Below are 5818 nucleotides of genomic sequence, written 5' to 3'. Positions count from 1 at the left end.
ACCTGTATATAAATTTTATACTTCTCTGAAGTATTTGTATGTGTTTTTTCGGCGTATCCGAACTACCAATTTGTCCGAATTTGCATAATTTTGAAAGTACGAATCTGCTTCATTTTTGCTTCATTTTCATATCAAATGCTGCACAACACAAAACAATGACATCGTCAATTTATTTATTTTTTATGTAATTGGCATTGTATTTCGTGATTGACGATAAGACATAAACATCGTATAGTAGGTCTAGTGTTTAAAGATAACCCCGTCGAACCTCAATATAAAAAGCTCGCGCTGTGTGACGTCATCCCCCAAGTGACTTAATATTGACATTTAGGAAAGCGAAAGTTTAGAGGTATTTATTTTTGGGGTTATACTCGAATAGCTGCACTTTCGTGTTGTTTCTGTTGCTTTGGAGGTCAGTTGCATATCTCTTACATTTGTCAATGTAGACGTGCTATTTGTTGTTTCTATTCGTCAGTTTTTCCGTATTGATTTGTCATTTGTCATTATAGTAGTCAAAATGTATATTAGTCAGATCTACCCTGTATAAACTCACTAAAACATATATCGTATAACTTGCCTTTAACAATATGATGATGCAATTTAGAAAGCCGAATCTTTCATATGTAAAACTGCAATCCTACATTCGACACTCGCATTCGTAAAACATTTGCAGTCCAACAAGTCCAGGTTTACAAAAGTGAATTGAGAAGTTCAGAATTACAAGGATAGACGATTTCGCCTATACCTTATATGGTAAATGTCACCGAAAGAAACGAAGGTGAATGGGCGGAGCTAACGATTCGGATTTTCTTTCGTTTATTTCCGTCGAATCAAGCAAGGGAGATAACATCTTCGCCTACTTCCTGTAAATTCCCGGTTGAAAGTCCGAGTACTCTCTCTTTATTTTACAATAAAAACTAAAATTAACTTCATCTTTTATTTTATTTTGACGATCAATGTTCCTAAATGGGTTATAAATCACCATATTATTTAGTCAATCGCAGTTGGGTGTATCTGAGCTGGGCTCACGGACCCAGATTTATACCTTCACTGTCAGTTTTTTTTACTTACATGTATATACCCAAGCAAGCAAAAATTGTTCATTTATTTTATTTACAAGTGGACCATGGGCGAATCGTTCAGTGGGGGCTGTAGGGCCTGTGTCCACCCCCAGTTGGCCCGCGATAAACTTAAAGGTTTTTTTTGTCAATATTTCTCAGAAAAAAGGACTTAATTACACCATAATCAAACATACATAACATAACAATACATCAGATTTAATTTTTACCTGTAAATAAAAGCATATTGGTATTAATAGGACACAACATTGTAATAGTCTTTATAAGCATGAATACAATAACAAAAAAGTAAGATGGATTAGTGCTCTATTTACAATGATAACATTAAGTTGACAACTAGTTTTCCCGGCTTTACGGCCTGTTGTGCACAGTTCCAATAGTTGACATACTACAGTATATTCGTTAGTTATTTCAAGAATATCAATCAAGGACAATAATTATGTACACTATAAACAGCAAAGTTGTAGTATCATTATGTAAATCGGAATACAGCATGGTTTGTAAAGTTGTAGTTGGTATTTTTTTTATAAAGGCATGCTTGAAAGGTCAATGATAAGTACTAGGAGATATTTCATTCATCGTGGAATTTAAAGTACTAGTCATTTGTGTTGGAATTATCAGAAAAGGTAATGAACAACGACATGGTTGCTCCTATGATTGGGTTTATCCCTTCCTAACAGGTAACCATAACAATTAAGGCAGTAATAAACATTATTACTTGGTAAATTTTAGGAGCCCATTTCTGTGTCTTTGAGATAAAGCAAAATACAGTCCTGTGTAAAAGTAAAAGCACATTGAATAGTCTTATTGATATGTGCTATTGGTTTGCAACTGTCTGATCATTTTGTTTTAGTTTCGCTAACGGAAAGTAAAATACTGAAAAATAAACATGTGAGTTTATAGACCACCTGATTTGTATGTTTATTCAGTTCAATCGTAACAAAATCATTCCATACTTCTAACATGAATATACATAAACACAATAAATGAAATGGATGGAGGACAACAGATGAAAATAAAACAGTGCAATGTAACATTCTTCACATTCAATCAAAAAGGGCTTGCATAGGTATTGGGCCGCGAGTGTTTCCGACAAAACTAACGGCCCTTTCCCATAAAACATGTTCATCAAATACTAAACATGTTCATCAGTGTAACTCTTAATCATCTACAAACACACTCTTACACGGTATATACGCAGCAGAGAATTCCAAGCATGGATTTTCCGTTTCCTTCTTTCTTTGATATGATCAAATCTGTCCATTAGTTTTACTGTTTGCCCTGGTCTCGAAAAAGTTTGTTGCATCATTGTTGTCCTGGGAACCGGTCCTACGTGTTTAATGATTGACGTTAGTAGGGGATTTCCTTTTTGCATCAGAAAGTGAAACTGGAATATTAAATCACATGTACAATGTTAAAGAAATTATAAATTGTTCGTTTCTGGGAAGAGGTATTAGAAATCTTTAAAATCAATCCTATGATGAACATGGAAATTCGCCAGGAAATAACAAACGACATTCTATACAAGCACATATACTGTAACCCATTAATTTGACATACAGGACAAACTCATATTAATCCGTCGACGGAACGACATGGCAGATAATATAAACATATACGTGCATTATAAATTATTATTTGAGCCAAGCTCAAGGCATGCGTTATACAAATATGTCTCTCTATGAAATGATTGTGTGTTTTGCTTTAATGTTAACTATGTATTTGAAAGAACATAACAACCATTCATTGTAACAATACTGAAATTCTGTTTTAAGCACAGTCTGAGTTGTTTTTATTTACATTGTGGTAACTCGTGCAAATTTTGGTTTTCAGTTTATAATATTTCACTCGATCAATGTCTTCCATTTACGTTTTTTTGCAAATGCAAAAATACATTGGAAGAACGTTATTGAAACCCCTTAAAGCACTCCATTCAAAACCGGCTTCAATTTAAAGTTTCTACTCTGTTAGTATACGTTATTTGTGGACTTTTACTGACAAATGCCGATAATTTGTGACTCACCATGAGAGTTTTGGCTCAAATGAGGTATCTGGGCGAAATTAAGTTATTATCATATTCATAAAGCTTATTCCTTTCCAAACACAAATATTTATATTTTTCAAATTCCAATTTTCGACTGAAATTCTTTTCCTGTTTTGATGACAGGTATAGCAACAAAAAATGTCTTTCAACATATTCGACCCTAATCTAAATGAAAAGTAAGACCAAAGATTAATTACGACAGGCAACCATACTTCGTAATCTTCTTTTAAATCTCGTATATTTTAACAGATCTAACCAGCCAAGTCGGATATCATATCGAATATTGTAAATGGTTTAGTACTTTAACCAACTTTTAAATGCAATGATTTTTGTTTGGAGTATGAACTAAAGCAAACTACACTACATTAAGCAATTACCCGTTTTGTTAGCCAAAAGACTTCCGTCCGGAGTAGGTTTATTTCTGTCCGTTTCGCCAGAGCCTGCAAAGTGTACCAGATGTCTGTTTAATACGTGTGTCATCGTCTGAGATTTTGTAACGACAAAATACGTTAGCATACATATACGTGCACTGAGGTGTTCATGACACTAGAGTAGTAAGATATTTAATTCATAAACATGTGTTACTTTTCATATGCTGATGATGTTCTTAATTAAGTATTCATGAAACATCGGCCTTCATATCAATGTTTTGTCTTCTGTCCAAATTGCTCAAATCTCAAATCAATGGATTTTCAATAGTTATCTTTAGTAGACGTCAATCCCAGAACAAGACTGCTCGTCCTACGACAAGAACTTCCTTGGCGCATAACGCCATTTGACCAGCAATCCATCAAATTTAACATTGTTTACAAATATGATGGCAGTGGAATTGATTTTGTTTGTTTATTCATAACCTCTTTCTTTTTACTTTGTCTTTAAAGTTGGGAGTTTCAGAGTCACATATATGGAAAATCATGGTCCGTCGCGCTACGACGAAGGAGGGTTAAATGCCCCGGCTATTAATTTAGCGAATTATATTAGTAGTTTACTATAACTTCTACAACATGTATTTTGGTAATCGAATATTCGATCGAAAGAACTACCGAATATTCGAATAACAATTTTGTCATTCGTTTGCATCCTTAGTATATTTAATATATTAATCGCTACTTTATAATGTATATCCACACAAGACCAAATTAAAGTAAACAGACACATGAAATGACGAATCAAATTACATACGTGTATACGTGTACAAAGTGGCTGCCATGGCAACATTTATCAAATTGGATGTTTAATTTACGTGCTTGACATGACTTTTTAAAAAAATTTAACACTACATCAGACAAAGTTAGATGAATACATACATATAAGTAAAGACTAGTTACAAGTAGTTAATGCTTGCCTTGGCAACATGAAGAAACATAAAATGTGTTTTGGAACCATTTTTACTTGAGCACAATGATATCAAATGTTATCAGAGAAGAATATATAACACCACAACACACAAACCTTGTAACCTAATGATATTGTTCACGTTATTTTTATGATATAAGTAGCTTTTTATTAAATGGATAATTGTCTTCATACTGAATGTTAAGTAATTATTGTATGACATATTTGATTGTCAATGAATGTGGAAGGGGTTGACAGCCGACTTGGTACAAATGCGCTTTGGATTGTTAAGCTGTCACATTTGCCTCATATTCATAGTATTTAAGTTGGATCATTTTTCTATGTGAAGGAGAGAGGGCCGGGTGAGTTCACCCGGTTGAGTCCTTTTTGGACTGGAGTTAGGTTTTTGGATGAAAGAGAACGTTAAGCTGTATTTCGAACTGTACATATATATTTAGAAAGAAAGTTTTATAATAAAGAATGAACATTGGAACAATTGTTGTTTAATAACTTAAAGACTTCTGACAAGTTAAAGTGGACAAAAGTCTCAGTAGGGTTACGCTACAACCTGGAGAGATTTGAACTGTGAGAACGGGTGTCGGATACCTTTTCTAGGCAAATGGATATAAACTGATATATGACAAGCCATGATATCAAAACACGTTGAATGCACCAAAACTGGAACTAAAAAAAAGAAAATAAGGAACCAGGTATTTTGTATTTGGCCGCCACATTTTTGACAGAGTTCTCAGAAAGGTTGTGCACACGAACGTTTTTAAACCCCCAGGAAATTTTACACTTTACTCAGTGTTCCAAGGTGGGTGTAACTATCCTTGAAAAATATCCCTAGTTTTATATATTACATATGTAGTGTGTTGTAAATACAATTTAATGATTTAGTTATTAATTAAATGCTAATGTAGCATGGTACAATGGTCTATCATCTGTAAAATTTCTTTCAAAAAGGTAAACAATTAAGTTAACAATCCGCACTATTTATTTCAACTTTGACAGCATTTATAATTATATATTTCTAAATGCTTGTTTTGTGTTTTACTTCCTGGTTTATACGCTGATGCTTTGATTTAAAAAGTATATTAAGAAATAATTTTTAAATTTTTGGCTACAGAGCTTGTTTCTGTAGCTTTTTCGTATTAATATTAAAACTTGGTACTGCAAGCAATGGCAGATGGCTATCTTTGAATGACTTTATCGTACCCTTTAAGAGCTAGCACTGATGCCCCGGCTTGACTCATTTGTTAGCAGGTATTGTATATATCCGGGCGTTTAGTACTTTTGAAATTGTTTATAAGTTGAGATTAATATGTGTCATGTTCTAATTATTGATAAATGTTTGGAC

At 33.4% G+C, this 5818-nt stretch overlaps 1 long non-coding RNA gene across 1 annotated transcript; it reads right to left on the bottom strand.

Moving 5' to 3' along the window:
* Positions 1 to 1256: 1256 nt before the first annotated feature.
* Positions 1257 to 3943, bottom strand: LOC128238283 (uncharacterized). The gene is made up of 2 exons (XR_008261658.1): positions 3501 to 3943; positions 1257 to 2466 (listed from the first exon to the last, which is right to left on the bottom strand). It is a non-coding gene; the product is annotated as an uncharacterized LOC128238283 (long non-coding RNA).
* Between the last annotated feature and the right edge of the window lie 1875 nt (positions 3944 to 5818).

The sequence above is a fragment of the Mya arenaria genome, chromosome 6 (genome assembly GCF_026914265.1).
Source record: "Mya arenaria isolate MELC-2E11 chromosome 6, ASM2691426v1".
Taxonomy (NCBI): Eukaryota; Metazoa; Mollusca; class Bivalvia; order Myida; family Myidae; genus Mya; species Mya arenaria.
The sequence above is the reverse complement of the archived record's forward strand: the minus strand, read 5'-3'. Positions and strand labels throughout refer to the sequence as shown.